This window comes from Lemur catta, chromosome 11, assembly GCF_020740605.2.
Source record: "Lemur catta isolate mLemCat1 chromosome 11, mLemCat1.pri, whole genome shotgun sequence".
Lineage (NCBI taxonomy): Eukaryota > Metazoa > Chordata > Mammalia > Primates > Lemuridae > Lemur > Lemur catta.
The window spans coordinates 38,542,098-38,561,306 of NC_059138.1; the positions used below are offsets into that span (position 1 = coordinate 38,542,098).

General features: G+C 37.5%; 1 protein-coding gene across 4 annotated transcripts in view; it reads left to right on the top strand.

The window, feature by feature from the left end:
* SRPK2 (SRSF protein kinase 2) overlaps nt 1-19,209 on the top strand; it is a 210,698-nt gene that overhangs the window by 58,346 nt on the left and 133,143 nt on the right. The window lies entirely within an intron of this gene.

A 19,209-nucleotide genomic window follows, 5' to 3' on the forward strand; every position in this document is an offset into this window, starting at 1 on the left:
GGCAGTGTTTGTATCCTCTGTACTGAGAATTTGAGGTGACTTTTGCAGCCTTTCTTAAAACTGAGTAAGTCTCCTTCACTGTGGAGTCTCAACCCTTTGTCTAGAATTGTGCTATACAGTAGAAATATTGCATGAGCCACATATGTAATTTTAAATTGTGGTAAAATATACCCAACATAAAACTTACCATTTTAAGCACATTTTTAAGTGTACATTTCAACGGCATTAAGTATATTCACATTCTTGTGTTATCATGACCACTATTTCTAGAAATTTTTCATCATCCCAAACAGAAACTCTGTACCCACCGAACAGTAACTCCCCGTTTTCCCTTTCCAGCCCTGCTAACCTCTGTTCTACTTTTTTTCTCTATGAAATTTGTTTATTGTAGGTACCACATATAATTAGAATTAAATAATATTTAGTATTTGTCATTTTGTATCTGGCTTATTTTACTTAGCATAATGTTTCCAAGGTTCATCCATGTTGTGGCATGTGTCAGACATCATTCCTTTTTATGGCTGAATAATATTCTATTGTATGTATATTTAATTTTAATAATATATCTAACCCAACATATACAAAATAGTAAAAAAATTAAGTGAAATATTAAATAATTTATATTAAAATATATATTATACAACACATTTATGGCTTTTATATATTAAGTATATATTAGTATTAATAAAACTATAAAATATATAAATATCTAATAAAGATATTAATGAAATATTTTATTTCATTTTTGTGCTAAGCACATCTCAGTAGCTAAACGTGGCTAGTGGCTACTGTATTAATGTAGATCTAAGATAAAGATAACTTAAGATTATTAAGCAGCACAGTTTATATTTTTTGAAAAGAAAACCAATATTTGTTGAAAGACAATATTAGAGGAGTTTTTAGGCATTAGTCATAGCAAAAAAAGGATTAAAAAGTGACAAAGATGCATTTTCTTTTCCTTTGCTTCAAACCTCACAAAGAATGGGAGCCTTTAAAGGAAGAAATATTTCATGGTGAATGTTTTCCCACCAGAAGCTCTGATGAGAGAGCCTAAGGAATTTTTTTTTCCAATTAATTGTTTTTAGAGACGGGGTCTCACTCTGTTGCTTAGGCTGGAGTGCAGTGGTGCAGTCATAGCTCACTGTAACCTTGAATTCCTGGCCTCATGCAATCCTCCCAAATTGCCAGGATTACAGGCGTGAGCCCCCGTGCCTGGTTCTCTTGATGTGATTTTATTTGATTCACATCTTCCCAATTACAGTCCTGATAAACAATAGGTAGTAACATTTTGAGTTGAAAATGTGGAGTATTGAGTAGAACTTCAACAAAATTTGCAGTGAGTGCTGTGGAGCTGGATGAATAACATTTGCTCAGGCTGTGGAATTTTTCTTTTCCATTCCTACACATTGGACTTGGGCTTGTACCTGACTTATACCAGGCATTCTCCTAATCCCCCTGGCTGTCAGGAACTAGGGCACATGGGTGTGGGTGCAGACTGGAGATGCCCACTGTCAGCCCTTTGGGATTTGGTTGTGTCATGTGCACCTGTGGACTAGGTGTGCACTCTAACCCTGGTGCAGGTGGTCCACACTAGTATGGCATCTTGTGGATGGGGTAGGGGTAGCCTGGCTGGAAAAGATGAGCTGGGATAATGCATTCCCTGCCTTGGAATTTGGATTTCTGAGAGATTAGGTCAGTTGAACCCAGATAGCCTGGTAGGTACTAATAACATTGACTTTAGAGCTGGATAGACCTGGGGCAAAGTTCTCGGCCTAATACTTATTAGCTGGGTGACCTTAGACATGTCACCTTACCCTTTACATCCCTGTCCCCCTTCCCCTCACTGATCTATAAAGTGGAGGTAATATTTGTATCCACCTAACAGTGTTTTTATGAAGATGAAGATAAAGATAGGTAATATCTTGCCAAATTCTTGGGTGGTGGTTGTCACCTTAATATTCATCCAAAGTAAAAGTTATTATTGCCACCATCATGTAAAGGGTCCTGGCATACTTCTGTGTTTCATTTGCAAGCAGCAGTTATAGAGCTAATCACGTGGGAAAGAATCAAGCAGGTACTCAAAGAGAAGCAGATGTACTGTGGCAATGGACCCTCAAAACAGAGCAGGATTAGAACTGTCTTTATATGAGCCTAATGTAGGACTCATTCAAGAGCCATGGATAGTTTAGTTTAAGCAAACTTTATGTACAGTGTGGGAAACTACCTGTTTACAGTTTTCTAAGCAGGTTTGAATCAGCCAATTAAAAGTGCACACAGATGATGACATATGGGAATAATCTAACTGTAAGGGACAATACAGAAAAACAATAGCAAGCAAAAAGCACTGTCCCAATGTGGGCCGTTGATGCAGAACTGCAGACCTTTAGCTGTGTTTCAGAGGCCCTGAAAATATCCACATAGTGCCAGCGAGACTCGTTGAGTTAGCCCAGAAACTTTACATTATGCTTAGTTTACTTTTTAATCAAGGGTGAGCGTTTCAATCCAGAATTGCTTAAAGTTAAGACAGGTAATCTTTCAGCTATTATAAACACATGGCTGCCCAGAATCACTTACTCTTTGAAGCCCTGATAGCTGAGGTTCATCTGTATTTCAGAGAAGGAAATAAGGAACAGACAGGCTTTGAGAGCGGTGGAAATCTAGGAGGTGACCAGGCAGTAATTTCAGGATAAACTGTTCTGTTTTTGCCCTGGTTTGTCATTCAGTTATTCTTGTGGTTAAAATATTTTTAAAATTGTGAAAATTTTCATATATGTATAATACATGAAACACATAAGTATAAAGAATAATAAAATAGACACTTCGTAGCGTAAGAAATAGGATGCTATCACTAGTACAAATATTTTTTCTTTTTGTTCTATTAACTTTTTCTGCTCATTTTACTTTCTATATGATTTTTCTCCCCCTCCCCCACTTTTAAAGAAAGTAGTCTCAGTTCAAATTTTAGACAGTTAGGCTCTAGAAAAGGGAATTTGGGTACTTCAGGTAGTGAAAATACACTGACCAGTACACATATACTTCATTTTATTGCGGTTTGCTGATAATTGTGTTTTTTACAAATTGAAAGTTTGTGGCAACCCCGTGTTCTTTAAGTCTATCAGCGCCATTTTTCCGGCAGCATGTGCTCATTTTGTGTTTCTATGTCACATTTTGGTGATTCTCATGATATTTCATACTTTTTCATTGTTATCATTCTGTAATGATGACCTGTGATCAGTGATCTTTGATGTTACCATTTTAATTATTCGGGGGCACCAAGAACTGCACTCATATAAGTCAGCAAGTTTAATCGGTAAGTGTTGGGTATGTTTGGAATGCTCCATCAGCTAGCTATTCCCCATCTCTCTTCCTCTCTTTGGGCCTACCTATTCCGTGAGACAGAACAATATTGAAATTAGGCCAATTAATAAGCCTACAATGTTCTGTAAGTGTTCCAGTGAAAGGAAAAGACACATCTCTCTCACTTGAAATCAAAAGCTAGAAAGTGAGGAGGGCATGTCAAAAGCTGAGATAGGCCAAAAGCTGGTTCTGTTGTGCAGAGTTAGCCAAGTTGTGAATGCGAGGGAAACGTTTTGAAGGAAATTAAAAGTGCTATTCAGTGAACACATCAACTATAAGAAAGCCAAACACCCTTAATTTGGATATGGAGAAAGTTTGAGTGGTCTGGTGAGAAGATCAGACCAGCCACAACATTCAATTAAGCCAAAGCCTAATCCAGAACAAGGTTCTAACTCTCTTCAATTCTGTGAAGGCTAGGAAAGGTGACTAAGCTGCATAAGAAAGGTTTGAAACTACCAGAGGGTATTTCATGGGGCTTAAGGAAAGAAACCTTCTCGTAACATAAAAGTGCAAGGTGAAGCAGCAAGTGCTTATGTAGAAGCTGCACCAAGTTATCCAGAAGATTTGGCTAAAATCATTGATGAAAGTGGCTACACTAAACAACAGATTTTCAATGTAGATGAAAGAAGCCTTCTCTTGGAAAAAGGTGCCATCTGGTACTTTCATAGCTAGAGAGAAGCCACTGCCTGGCTTCAAAGCTTCAGGGGATAGGCTGACTCTCCTGTTAGGGACTTACGCAGCTGGTGACTCTAGGTTTAAGGCAGTGCTCATTTACCATTCTGAAAATCCTAGAGCCCTTCAGAATTGTGCTAAATCTACTCTGCCTGTGCTCTATAAATGGAAAAACAAACCTTGGATGACAGCACATCTGTTTAAAGCATGGTTTACTGAATATTTTAAGCCCACTGTTGAGACCTACTACTCAGGAAAAAAAGATTTCTTTCAAAATATTACTGCTCATTGACAGTCCTCCTAGTCACCCAACAGCTCTGATGGAGATGTACTAGGAGATTAATGTTGTTTTCATGCCTGCTAATACAACGTTCATTCTGTAGCCCATAGATCAAGGAGTAATTTTGGCTTTCAAGTTTTATTTTTTAAGAAATATGCGTTGTAAGGCTATAGGTGCCATAGATATTGATGCCTCTGAAGGATCTGGGCAGAGTCCATTGAAAACCTTCTGGAAAGCATTCACCATTCTAGATGCCATTAAGACAATTTGTGATTTCATGCGAGGAGGTCAAAATAGCAACATTAACAGGAGTTTGGAAGAAGTTGATTCCAACCCTCATGGATGAACTGGAGGAATTCAAGACTTCAGTGGAGGAAATAACTGCAGATATAGTGGAAAGAGCCAGAGAACTAGAATTCGAAGTGGAGCCAGAAGATGTGACTGAATTCCTTGAATCTCATGATAAAACTTGAACAGATGAAGAGTTTCTTCTTATGGATGAGAAATGAAAGTGGTTTCTTGAGATGGAAGCTACTCCTGGTAAAGATGCTGTGAACATTGTTGAAATGACAATGGAGGATTTAGAATATTACATGATCTGAATTAATAAAGCAGTGGTAGCATTTGAGGTGATTGACTCAAATTTTGAAAGAAGTTCTACTGTGTATAAAATGCCATCACAGAGAATTGCATACCACAGAGAAAATTTTCATGAAAGGAAGAGTCAGTTGATGCAGCAGACTTCATTGTTGTCTTATTATAAGAAATTGCTACAGCCACCCCAACCTTGAGCAGCCACCATCCTGATCAGTCATCAGCCATCAATATCGAGACAAGACCTTCCACCAGCAAAAAGATTAGGACTCACTGATGGCTCAGATGATCATTAGCATTTTATAGCAATATTAAGCATTTTAAAAAATCATTTTTGTTAAGGTATGTACATTGTGTTTTTAGACATAATGCTATTGTACACTTAATAGATGTATAATATACTGTAAATATAACTTTTATGTGTACTGGGAAACCAAAAAAATTGTGTGACTTGCTTTATTGTGATATTTACTTTCTTGGGGTCTGGAACCGAACTTCTGGTATCTCCAGGGTATGCATTTATATTTAACTATATATTGAGGAAATATTTTGTTATTAAGGTAATGACATGAATGAAAGGAAATTATTAAAAAAAAAAGGAAAGAGTTTAATTTCTTACAACTGTCTCTTTTTGAGCTGTTTTACTTTTACCTTTTTATTGTGGTGGCTTTTTTATGGTGTTTGCGTGTCTTTCTGTATGTAAGTGCCCAGACATTTGACTCCAGCTTCTTGAGCACCTGTCTTCCTCCTCTGCGTGGTCTAGGAAAAGAACGTGTGAGGATGGCTCTACTTACAGATTTGAGTTTTTATCCTACATTTTCAGCTGTGTGATTCGCTTTCTACAGCAGTAGCATATCATTAATAAGCATATTCCACCCATTTCATAGTAGAGACTTGATATTTTTTGGGCTGCTTAACTAATATATTTTTAGATTTTTTTTTTTTTTTTAGTTCAGTAATTTATTTTCATAATTTTGTTTTGTTGTAAGATCCTGCCATGGATGGAATTAGAAGGGACAGGCTGAATTATGTTTTTAAGGCTAGTTTTTTTTTTCATAAATGCCAGTTGTACAACCTCCATAAGACTTCCTTTTTAAATGATAGAACAGTGTCAGAAGAATTTAGTTGTTCTTTTTTTTCTTCAGTATAACACTCAAAATCTTAACAGAACATTGCTTTGACCTTGCTTAAACTGTGAATTTTATTTGAATGTGAAAATTGGCATTTTGGAGGCTATATTTATAATGGTGTGATGGCAGTCTTTTTACACAGTGCTTTTTTGAACACCATGTAACCACAAAAGGGATAGGTTTTAAATGGCCTTTGGTAAGACTTAACATTATTTAAAGAAATTATTTTAATTATGTAAATAATATCTGCAAAAAAAAAAAAGTGCAGATAAAGGTAACATCCCCCTAACCATCATTCCTCATTTCACATCCCATCCCTAGAAGTAAGGGAACTCTTTTTCTAATCATTTTGGAATATATCCTTCCCCAACTTTATCTTTCATTTAAAAATACATATAGATGCACCTGTAAAATACATATCTATAAGAAAACTAGTATATTTTGTGTATTCTGCAAACTTCAGTTTTCTCTTTATAAGAGTTATGTTTTGGATATCTTTTCCTATCAATAGTTAAGAATTTATTTCATCCTGTAAAATATTGTGTGTTGTGAATGTCCCATAGTTCGTTTAGTAGTTGGATTATTAATTACTTAGTGTTGTATACAGCAGTATCATGAACATCTTTGTGTGATTCTCCTGGACATGTGTAAATGCTTTTCTAGGGTAGATAATTGTTGGAACATATATATCCAGCATTCCCCATATTGAAATCAATAAATAAAAGTGTTTGGCATGATTGATGAATTAATTGTGCTTGTGAAATGAATTGTGTATTCGTGATACTGTCATTTGAGTTAGAAATGCCATATTGGGACAGGTGAAACCAGTGCTTCTCAATACTGGCTGTGTGTCAGAATTGTCTGTGGGACTTCTTAGGCATCACCACTCCAAGAGAGTGGTTTAGTTTAATGGGTCTTTGAATCAATCCCTTGGCATGAAGAGGAAAATTAAATACAAGAGATAAATTCTGAGACTTTCTTATAGTGCCCAAATTACCTAGTACCTATTAATAATTTACCCCATAGAATGCAGTTAAATATAGGGGAAAAAATTGATTTTGTTTAGACTGTTAATGTAAGTTAATGATTGTTAATTCCTCCAAAAACTTACCACAGTGAAAATGTCTAATAAATAATTGTTTTAAGAATGACTGGACAAAAAGTTATTTTTGGAGGACAGGTAGCAAGATTATAAACTTGAACTCTGAATAGGACTAGATTTTTAGGATAGTATCATAGCTTTTTGTAAATATGAATACAAATGAATGTTTGAGCTTTTTATTATTGAAAAATTTGAAGACATTTCAAAGTGGAGATGCATAGAGCGTAGAATTTGAGGACCCAGCTTGGGTTCAGATATCCCCTCTATCATAGTAGCTCTGTGAACTGTGACAAGTCACTTAGCCTTTCTGTACCTCAGTTTCCCTGTATGTAAAATGGGGATAATGATAGTATTTATCTTACAGGAATATTTGAGTATCAACAGTTATTATATGTAAAGCAAATAGAAGCATACCTGATGTGTTGTAACTGGTATGAAATATTAGTATTATTATTGTTTCCATTTATTAATCATACAATTATTAGTCCTGATGTTTTAATCTTCAGTCATTATTTCATGCTGAATATATTGTTTTTATGTGATCAGAAACCAGCAACAAGCTAAAGTGATAAAGATGAACTTGTACCTTTTGGAATATTGATTCAAGGTTACTTCATGTGACTTTTTGTGTCTTTGGTACTTTTAAGGTCTTATGTTTTGATTCTTGCTTAATAAAATGGAGAACTAGTTCAGATTTCCTGTTCATGTAATTGGTAAGAAACCCCACACATAGCAAGACAAGAATAAAGTAGACCTGATATATTTTGCTAAAGTGTTCATGGTTCTTAATAATATTTTGTAAAGTAACAAAGCCTGGGAAGTAGACTTTACTGTTGCTCCCTGCTGTGAAAGATACTTTTGTAGAAATAAGGGACAACTGATACTTGAGGTGAGAATTTTAGGATTTACAAATGAGAGAAGTGATAATTGGCAAAGTTCCTGAGGGGTACTTTGTGGGTGTATAGACACAAAATGAATCGTGGTGAATTGACAAGCCTTATAAATAACTCCATGAAGTTTCATATTTCTCCCAAGGCTGACATACAATTTTAAAAATTTGCTTTTAAATCTGAGTCACTTGTTGAATCTCTTATTTTAGCTTTGACTGTGTAGTTGGTTATATTTCTGCCCTGCTTAAAACTGGGATTTCTTTGTATGGGATAGAAGGTGCCCTAGGAGCAAGGCCGTTCCAGTGTCTCTGGCTGCATTTCCTACCAGTACCTGCTTCACTCCTGCCAGCCTCCAAAACAGCTCAGATGGTGCACATGATAGGTTCACTGTAGCTTTGCTTGTGCCGTTGTTCTGTGTGCGGTGGGCTCAGTCCTCCTTTGTTCACCTGGCAAAGTGGTAACCAAACCCAAATGCCTTCTCTGCCCCACTCCCTTTTCCCCATGAGATTGATCCTTTCCTCCTTGCAGGCTGTGCAGCACAGCTGTGGAGTTAGGCTTGGCAGCTAGACTGCCTGGGTTCTTAACCTGGCTTGGCCACTATCTCTGCAATCTTTATTTTAATTGAGGAAATTGCTCAAATAACTTAAGTTACCATTTTAAAGTATACAATTCAGTAGGTTTTCTTTTTTTTTTTTTAAAGCATATTCACAGTGTTGTGAATTCACCATTCATCTAATTCCAGAACATTTTCATCACCTCAAAAAGAAACAAACCTCTCTGTGTGTTCCCCCTGCCTCAGCTCCTGGCAACCACTAATCATCTTTTTGTCTGGATGCTTTTCCCTGTTTTGGACATTTCATATACATGGAATTATACCATATGTATTGTGTCTGGCTTCTTTCACTTAGCATAATGTTTTCAAGGTTCATCCATGTCGTAACATATATTAGTACTCCATTGCTTTTCTGTATGGGTGTACCACATTTTATCATTCATCAGTTGATGGACATACAGGTTGGTCCCACTTTTTGATTATTACAAGTAATGTTACTATAAACATTCGTGTACATGTTTTGTGTTAGCAGTGCGAACATATGTTTTCGGTTCTCTTCGGTATATACCTAGGAGTGGAATTGTTGGGTCATATGGTAACTCTTTAACTCTTGGAAGAACTGCTAGACTGTTTCCAAAACAGCACCATTTTACATTCTCACCAGCCATGCACAAGGGCTCCAAATTCTCTATTTCCTCACCAGTATTATCAGTCCTTTTTATTATAGCCCTCCTGGTGAGGGTGAAGTGGTATTTCCTTGTTATTTTGATTTGTATTTCCCTAATGACAAGTGATGTTGGGCATCTTTTCATGTGCATATTGGCTAGTAATATTTTTTCTTTTGGGAAATGTATATTTAAATCCTTTGTCCAGGCCGGGCGCGGTGGCTCACGCCTGTAATCCTAGCCCTCTGGGAGGCCGAGGCGGGTGGATCACTCGAGGTCAGGAGTTCGAGACCAGCCTGAGCGAGACCCCGTCTCTACTAAAAAAAAAAATAGAAATAAACTATCTGGACAACTAAAAATATATATAGAAAAAAAAAATTAGCCGGGCATGGTGGCGCATGCCTGTAGTCCCAGCTACTCGGGAGGCTGAGACAGTAGGATCCCTTAACCCCAGGAGTTTGAGGTTGCTGTGAGCGAGGCTGACGCCACGGCACTCACTCTAGCCTGGGCAACAAAGTGACACTCTGTCTCAAAAAAAAAAAAAAAATCCTTTGTCCATTTTTTCATTGGTTTGTCGGGTTTTATAATTGAGTTATAAGAATTCTTTATACATTCTGGATTCTATTCCCTTATCAGAGGAATGATTTGCAAATATTTTCTCCCAATTGTGTGGATTTTCATTTTATTTTGTTGATAATATCCTTTAATGTGCAAATGTTCTTAATTTTTGGATGTTCACCATTTCTATTTATTCTTTTGTTCTTTGTTCTTTTCATGTTTCATCTAAGAAACTATAGCCTAATCCAAGGTCATGAATATTTACATCTATATTCCCTTTTAAGAGTTTTATAGCTTTAGCCCTTATATATAGGTCTTTGATCCATATTGAGTTGATTCTTACATATGGTGCTGGGTAGGAGTCCAGCTTCATTCTTTTGCATATGAATATCCAATTGTCCAACATCATAACACCATTCATTGAAGAAACTATTCTTTTCCCATTCAGTAGTCTTGGCTCCTTTGTTGAAAATCTGTTGACTATAATGTGAGAGGGTTTATTTTTGGACTTTCAGATATATTCCATTGATTTAAATGTCCATCATTAGGACAGTTTCACACTATAGCTTTATAGTAAGTTTGGAGTCAGTGAGTCCTCCAGCTTTGTTCTTTTTTCAAGATTGTTTTGGCTATTTAGTGTCCCTTGGATTTCCATATGAGGAGCCACTTGTTCCTTTCTGCATAAAAGACAGTTGGAATTTTGATAGGGATTATATTGAATCTGTAGATCAGTGTGGAGTATGATTGGTATCATAACAGTATTAAGTGTTCTAATCTTTGAAACAGGATATATTGCCATTTATTTAAGAGTTTAGTTTCTTTCAACAATGTTTTTTAGTTCTCAGTGTACAGTTTGTGTATTTCCTTGGTTAAAATTTAATCCTTAGTATTTTATTTTTTTTTGATGCTGTTGTAGATGGAGTTGTTTAGATCTGGAATACACCCCCCCCCACACCATGATTCTCACTATGTTGCCCAGGATGGAGTACAGTGGATATTCACAGATGTAATCATAGTGTGCTATAGCCACAAACTAATGGGCTCAAGTGATCCTCTTGCCTCAGCCTCAGCCTCTGTAGCTGGGACTACAGGCATGTCTGACCACTGTGCCCGATGGGTATGGTAGCTCTGGAATCTTGAACAAATTTCTTCAGTTTCCATGCGTTGTTTTTTTTTTAATTTCAGCATGTTATGGGGGTACAAATGTTTAGGTTACATATATTGCCTTTGCCTTGCCTGGGTCAGAGCTTCAAATGTATCCATCCCCCCAGAATTGCATTCCACACAAATTTTATTAAGTACCTACCTTCTCCACTTGTTGCAAAGATTAAACAAATTCATTCATATAAAGGGCTCAAATAAACCTGATGGTTCAGTTCAAATGAAATGTTAAATATTAGACTGTGAACTCTCTGAGGAAATGAATTTTGCCTTACATGTTTTTGTGACATCCCCCCTGCCACACACTCCCACTTAGCACCCAGCTTGGTGCAGATTGGTGTTGAGAACATGTAGAAGGATGGAACAATTAGACTGTCTCATCAATTTCAGTTCCTAAGGTTTGAAAGTTAATGTAGGTTGGGAATTAGAGGTGCTAGTTCTTCCTTATATCTTATAAACACGTTTTTTTTTAATGTCTTATTTTCTTATACATGTAAATAGCCTTGCACAATAATTTTACTCTCTTTTGACATAATGAAGTTTCTTATTGAGGTGGGCCTTGACTTACCAAAGAGTTGGAAAGCCAGCTGCTTTGGTGAATTCATAGTGCTTTATGTGTAAAAGTTGTAAATGAAATTAAAATATCTTAACTTATGACTTTGTAAGTCACAATATTAGAGAACCTAGTAGTTTCATCTGTCTTTTAATATCTAGTATGAAAAAACTATCTTTAAGAATTGTAAAAATACTTCCCTCCAGGCCCAGTGACTAATGCTTGTAATCCCAGTGCTTTGGGAGGCCAAGGTGGGAGGATTGCTTGAGGCCACGAGTTCAAGACCAGCCTGGGCAACGTAACAAGACCTTAGCTCTTAAAAAACAACAACAACAAAAAAAACCCAGCTGGGTGTGGTGGCACATGCCTGTAGTCCTAGCTACTCAGGAGGCTAAGGTGGGAAGATGGCTTGAGCCCACAGGAGTTCAAGGTTACAGTGAGCTACGATCACGCCACTGCACTACAACCTGGGTGCCAGAGCAGGCCCTTGTCTCTTAAACAAACTAAAAACCCTTCCCTTTTCTGAGTATTATTCCATGATGTAATTTCTGAAATTTATATATTGTATCAGTAAAATACACAAATGATATTTACTTTTTAAGAGTAATACAAAGAAAATTTTAGAACTTGGCCTCATAGTGAACACAGCATTGGATGTCACCTTGAGAGTAACAGCTCACAGTTATCTGAGAACTTGTATTACTTCTTCTCTCTGCCCGACAGTCAGGGTAAGAGAGCCTTTGTTCTGTTGAGAGGCTAGATTAACTATTAATGATACTTTACTGTGGTGAGAAACCTGTAGACAGTTTTCAGGGATTAGTTTCATTACATTTCATTGCTAATAGAGGGCAATGATGGATGTTGAGGTTAATAAAATTAGGGATTTATGTAAACATTCATATTTTCATACTTTGATAAATTTTTGCGTTTACTTGTTGCTGAAGTTCTACACCACCAAAACACTGGTAACAAATACTGTCTGATGAACTGTAAAGTATTAACATATCCCATACAACTTTTCAGCTGGGTGATTGGGGGTCCTCGACTGAAGACAGAGCCTGACAAGCCTTGCTTGCTGGTTTTCTGTCACACCTTCCTGGGGGGTTAGGGGGAAGGATGGGGACCCCAATTTGGGAGGGAATGACTCATTTTTTTTTGCTAGACTTTGGAAATCAACACCAAGCCTTTCCTTTTAAACTAGTACTTCTCTTGGGTTATAAATTGCCCTCAATAACAATTTGGAAAGTGACAGAAGGAGAAACATTTCCTCTCGTAAACAAAGTTTCTGGTAAGCGGCGGCGGCAGCTACCTTGGAAGTTTTAGATAACCAGCCTGAGACCATCTTCTCATCCCTCATTCTCCTCCACTCTGCACCTGCCTTGTTGTAGAGTTTGGAGTGAACACATTATAGTTGGTTGGCACCATATTCAGGAACACAAATAACCTTGTTTTGGAATTACAGCAGAAGAAGCAAGGGCGTGAAATTGGGACTTTGCCTTGGAAAATGAAATCAAAATTTTAAAATGAGCTTATTTTATTTAACAATATTTAAATTATAATTGAAAAATACGTACTGATTTTTAGAATGAACAAAGAATGTGTTGATTATTTTTTGCATAATTTCCATACTAAGTTGTATAATAACATGATTGGACATCTTTTAGTTTGTAATGCAATCATAATGAGCTTTTTTGCAAACTATTTAAGGGGTTTATTATTTTTCCTTTTTCAATCTGTGATAATCAAATAATTATCATTCTTGAGGCATTTAACATTTATTGGCCCTGTTGATTTTTCTCTTCAATTACTAACCCAAAACTATAGTTTTATTAATACTATACCTTCGGCTTGGTGCGGTGGCTCACGCCTGTAATCCTAGCACTCTGGGAGGCAGAGGCAGGTGGATCTCTTGAGGTCAGGAGTTCAAGACCAGCCTGAGCAAGAGTGGGATGCCGTCTCTACTAAAAATAGAAAGAAATTATTTGGCCAACTAAAATATACATAGAAAAAATTAGCCGGGCATGGTGGTGAATGTCTGTAGTACCAGCTACTCAGAGGCCGAGGCAGAAGGATCGCTTAAGCCCAGGAGTTTGAGGTTGCTGTGAGCTAGGCTGACCCCACGGCACTCACTCTAGCCCGGGCAACAAAGCGACACTCTGTCTCAAAAAAAAACAAAAACAAAAAAACCCCACCATACTATATCTTCATTTATCAGTGGTTTTGCCTGCGGTTGTAGCATTTATTTAGTATCTTCTATCAGTTTTGTCAAATGTTGCATCTTTTGCAGATTTGGAGTTTTCACTTGATTCTAGATTTGCATTTTATTGAATCGTCAGACTGTATGACCATCAGTGAAAGACTGACAGAGAAGGATTTTGATGTGTGAAGATAGAGGCTACTGATGATTGGGGACAGGTGTTTGAATGTTTAGTTCACTAATGATTGTATTTATGTTTGCACAATTTCTGCTTTTCAGTGCATTCTCATAACAGAGAGGACTTAAATAATGAACAGAGGGATAATAAGGACTCCCTTTTAAGGTTAGACTGGCCTTTCAAGATGTTGGTCAATCATCACCTTCCTGCATAACTCAGAGGACTTGCTTTATTCTTGCACCTTTATGAGGGGTCCCTTATGTGTCAGTCTCTTGAGTTTTGGGTCAGGACCATAATGGCCTTAGATGGTAGTGTCAGAGTCTAACACCTAAGCCAGAAAAGCCTCTGCAGGCCTGCTGCGTTTCAGTGGGAGTCCCTTAAAGATGCTCATAGGCCTGAGTTGGAGACACCAAGAGAGGAGGCAGTAAGCGTGCATCCTGAGGCAGTGTAGTATGTGAAATGGGGAGAGAAGTAGTTAATTGGTAGTGACAGGAGGCATGGAGTTGGGGTCAGAAATCCCAGAATGGTGAACATTAAGATGGAGAACAATCCCACCGTAACATAAACAGATTTGAGAGCTGCACCGCCTTCTGAAGAAGATTCTGGTTCTGAGGCCTGCTGAGGCACTTTCCTGTTAACTTCTAGATATATTCTTGTAGAATTATCCTATCATCTAAGGTAAGCTTAGCACATATTTGTTTCTTGTATTCTGAAGTGGCTCTACATAAATGTAAGGCAACAATTAATTTTTAAAAATGCTCCTTACATACACCCAAATAAAATCAAGTTTGTGTATGAGAGGATTTTGGCAAGTAAAAGGAAATTTATTAAATTTGTCAGAATGACGCTTATGGGAAAAGGATGTAAATCTAGGAATTTAGGTAGAATCATCTGCCCATTTACTGTGTCTTTTTAAATTTCCATGCTAGGGCCCTCATGCTCCATGTTTAGTGATCTAAGTGACAAAAGAACATGTCATGTCCATGGCTTCCTGTGTTCTCACCACTCCTAGGATTCTGGGTGGATTCAAGGCGGCCTAGGATGCCTCCATCTTTGAAGCACCTCCTTTATTGGACTTGATTCTGACAGAAGCCATTGGTAATCTGCTATTCTTAGTCAGGGTTCAGGGGATTGGCTTAGCTCTGGACTGGTAGCCATGAGTGTCCAGGAGTCTTAAACCTCAGTGTGTTACAGAGTGGAAAGTGAAATATTAGAGATAGGAGGCCATTTAGCTGAATGTGAAACCGTTCATCTTCACAAGGAATTTGAGTATCTTTCAGGGTGTGAGTGAAAATGAGAATAAAAGAGTATTATGAGAAAGGTCTGTAGGTTGAGTACAAGAGAATGAGTGGGGAAAACCCAGTGAATTTGGTTTTTTTGAAGGGGTGTATTTAAGATGATGAATAAGAAGAATATCATGTTACACATGATTAGTTGTTTTAATCAAAGAAGTTGGTTAGAGTGATGATATTAATTGATTGGAGATAGGAGAAAATAGCATTTTAAAGCTAATTTAAAAGAAGGCTGAAATGTCCTGCTTGGGTTGCTAAGGTTCTTGGAAATTCAGGTATAGGTCTCAGACAATTTTTTGGAGAAGGCAAAGAATGTGATTGCCTCCAGTTTATCTTTTTTCCCCTCAGATTTCTCCTTTATAAATTCATGTGGTTTAGCTACACGATGATCTCTAAGGATCCTTCTAGCTCTAAAATTGTTTGGATCTCTGCTTAATTGTATCTGTAAATGTATGTTTATGAATAAGGAGAGCCCGGGCGTGGTGATTTGCCCCTGTAATCCCAGTTAATTGGGAGGCTGAGGCAGGAGGATTACTTGAGTCCAGGAGTTCAAGACTAGCCTGGGCAACATAGTGAGATCCCATTCCTTGAAAAAAAAATAAAGAGAACAAGGAAACTAATTTAGCTAGCTTGTAACTTTAACACCAGATTGACTAGAACAGGCTAAGATGACTTTGAAGGGGTCAACAAATCACTATCTGTGATATGCCAGCCTTTGTGAATCGAAGTGAAAATTTAGGTCTCTATCCTTAAGGAAGCTGTGGTCTCATGGGGAGTCAAACAAGTAACTTAAATATTTTAGTAATTCTGTAATATAACTATGCGATATATAGAGAAGCAGAGTAGGTAAACTTAATTCTCTCTGGGAGAAGGTAACATTTGGGACTGAGATTAGAAATATGAGTTGGGTGTGCAAGGTAAGAGGAAGTTGTTTAAGATTTAGTGGAAGCCAGGCGTGGCAGTTTATGCTTGTAATCCCAGTGACTCAAGAGGTTCAGGCAGGGGGATTGCTTGTGGCCAGGAGTTTGAGACCAGCCTGGGCAATATAGTGAGGACACCCCCCCCCCCCATCTCTTTAGGGGAAAAAAAAAAAAAGATTTAGTGGTGTGAAAATTATGGATGTGGTTGGGAACCACATAAAATAGAGCTCATTATTTCCAGAGCATAAGATTTGCAAAAGGGAGAATGGTGGGAATAATATCCTATATGAGACGGGGACTAATCTGGGATCCCTCAAAAGTTTCTGGTTTGATAGGGCAATGGTGCTGCTGTTCACTGAGCTAAAGACTATAAATGGGGACATTAGATTGAGAAGTTGATGAGTTCAGTTTTAGACATTGCATTCAAGGCATTCAGGTGCTATCTCAGTGGAAATGTCAAATAGGAGGTTGGATGATATATGGTTCTGGGTTGCAGGAGAGAAATTCAGATACAGTTATCATCAGTGCCCTTATAGTTGTTGATGTCAAGGGTGTAGGTAGAAGGGTCAGTGAGTGAAAAGAGGGTCCTGCAGGTAGTACCAGCACTTAACAGGGTTTGTGGAAGATGATGACCCTGCAGAGGACCTAGAGTTAGGAGGAAATTCATTAAAAAAAGTATTAAAAAAAAAAACAACAACCCAAAACTCAATGTCCTCCTATAATGTTATTTAGAAATTAAAAAACAAACATGACTAAAAATCAAATTAACCATAATTTCAAATGTGTTTATTCAGACTACATAGGAATCACTTATTTTCTGTATGAAATAAGGAAGCGTGGTCTTTAAGTGGGAGTAGGGCAGATGGTAAAGGATTATAGAAGGCTGAGAGATGTAGGAGGAGCTGATCAGTGTACTATCAAGCATTTTCAGACTCCATCCATAGGGAACACAGATGAAACCTGCAAGGAAACTATTAAATAATCAGGTTGATGGACCTTTTGTTTTGTTGTACTGATTGGCCTAAATGTGTAAATGGAGACAGTGGTTGAACTAATACGTAATTACAAAGTTGTAAGACTGCTGCTTTAGAAGAACCAAGGAGTGGTGGTGAAAAGAGTCATTTTAAAATTGTGGGTATGGGATGAGATGGTTTTAAAATGTGACTTATAAAAGCAGACTGGATCTCTATATCAAGTCAGAGGCCAAAATAAATTTAGAAGAGTCTAAGATTTACATGCAAAATACTATTCTAAAGTATATTAGAGGAAAATAGGATGAAGATTTAAAAATTTTGGCATGGCGATGGTCTCTCTAAGTTGATTAGGAAGACCAGAATTTATTGAGGAAAAGATTGTTTAGCTTAATTGCAGAAAAATAAAGTGTAGGGTCCCCCATATTACCCTGGGAATAATTGAATAAAATTTAATAAAATTGAAAAACAACCGAGTAATTGGGAGGAAAATATTTGCAGTGTGTATAAGAGGGTGTCCTAAGTGTGGTCATGACAGTCTGTGACTCAGGTGATACAGAGGTTCAAGAGACTGTGGATTGAGGTGGTTGAGGTCCTTAGCCAAGGGTTGTAAGAAGCCATGTCCATGTGGACACCAAAGCCCCCCAGGATTATGGCAGGCGTTGTGGTGAAATGGGAGGCAATTAAATAGCTTCTGGAATTCTTACTGAATGTGGAGAGTAACCAGATCCAGGGTGGTATGGCTAGGGAGTAGATAGTAGCATGGGTGGAATACGTGGGCCTCAAAAGATACCATATTAACATAATTATTTGTGAACATTCCTGGGACTCTCAGTCCTTCTGGAGCAATAAACAAATCTGAAGATTTGGAGATAATGTGAAAATGATGTCAGAAACCTTTTCATTTATTATTAAAATCCTTTGTTTTGGAGCTCCCAAAGTCACCAGCCAGAAAATGGTTTATAGCTTGAACTTTTCTTTCCAGTGTTTACAAGATCGGCATAAACTTCATCAGAGCTGTGTAGTTTAATCTTGGGATTTTTCATCTTAAGTGCATGGTTTAAGATAGATATACTGAAGTGTGAAATTTTTGCCTTTTTGGAATTGAATTGCCATGATGAAGATGGATTCACATGTAATCTCATTTCTGAAGCAGCTAGTTGATAAACTCAGAATAATTCTCTAGAAAGGGAGGCTGAAATATGGATTAAAGTTAAATTTCCACATGCAGTAACACTACAGTGATAAAAAGGGGATGTTGAGGGTGATAAGAGGGAAGAGGTGGATTTGAACTATGGAGAAGCTATTTAAAAATTGTACAGCTCTTGTATATGTCATTAATTCATTCAGGAAATACTTACTGAGGGATTACTATTCTTTGCTGGGTACTACATAGCAGCAGGCAGGGAGGGTTTAGCACATGCCAAGCACAATACTACTTTACTGTCATGGATTATTTCATTAAATCCTCACAACAGCCTTTCAAGTAGGAATTATCCCCATTTCACAGGAGAGGAGATGGAGGCTTTAGAGAGTTTAAGTAATTTCCCCAAGGTCATATGGCTGTTAAAAATGATGGAGGAGCTTGTTTCTAAATCCAAGGCCAGAGCGTGAGCTCTCCCACAGTCTGCTTGGTTTAAAATGGGGGGAGGGGCATTACTGAGTGTTCTCTGTGGCACCCAGGGCCAGGCTCTGCAGTCCACGGAAGGATCCCCACCTAAGGATCTGCAAGGTAAGTGTCATGGTTAGCAGCCCCCTTGGAACCTCTGTGCTCTCTGCTCTTTCCAGTGGCTAGACAGTTGGCAACAGCCTGTGATAGATTTTGTTCTCTCATCAGATATTCATGCCAGTTTTATAATGCTCATTCGATGAAGTTCTAACCTTAAACAATTTGGAAAATCCCTTAACACTGACTGAGAGGATATTTGTGTACAGGTCCATTGTATTTTATGCAACTAATTTTTCTTTTTCTTTTACATATTCTGATACTCCACTTTGATTTCTGTGGGCAACATTTTTAAAAATTAAAATTTATTTTAACCCCCTAAACAAAAAACTATTGAGGTTTATTTTGAAATCTTGAGACTGTTTATAGCGTTGAGTAGCACTATGTTTTGGTTTTTTTTTTTTTTTTTA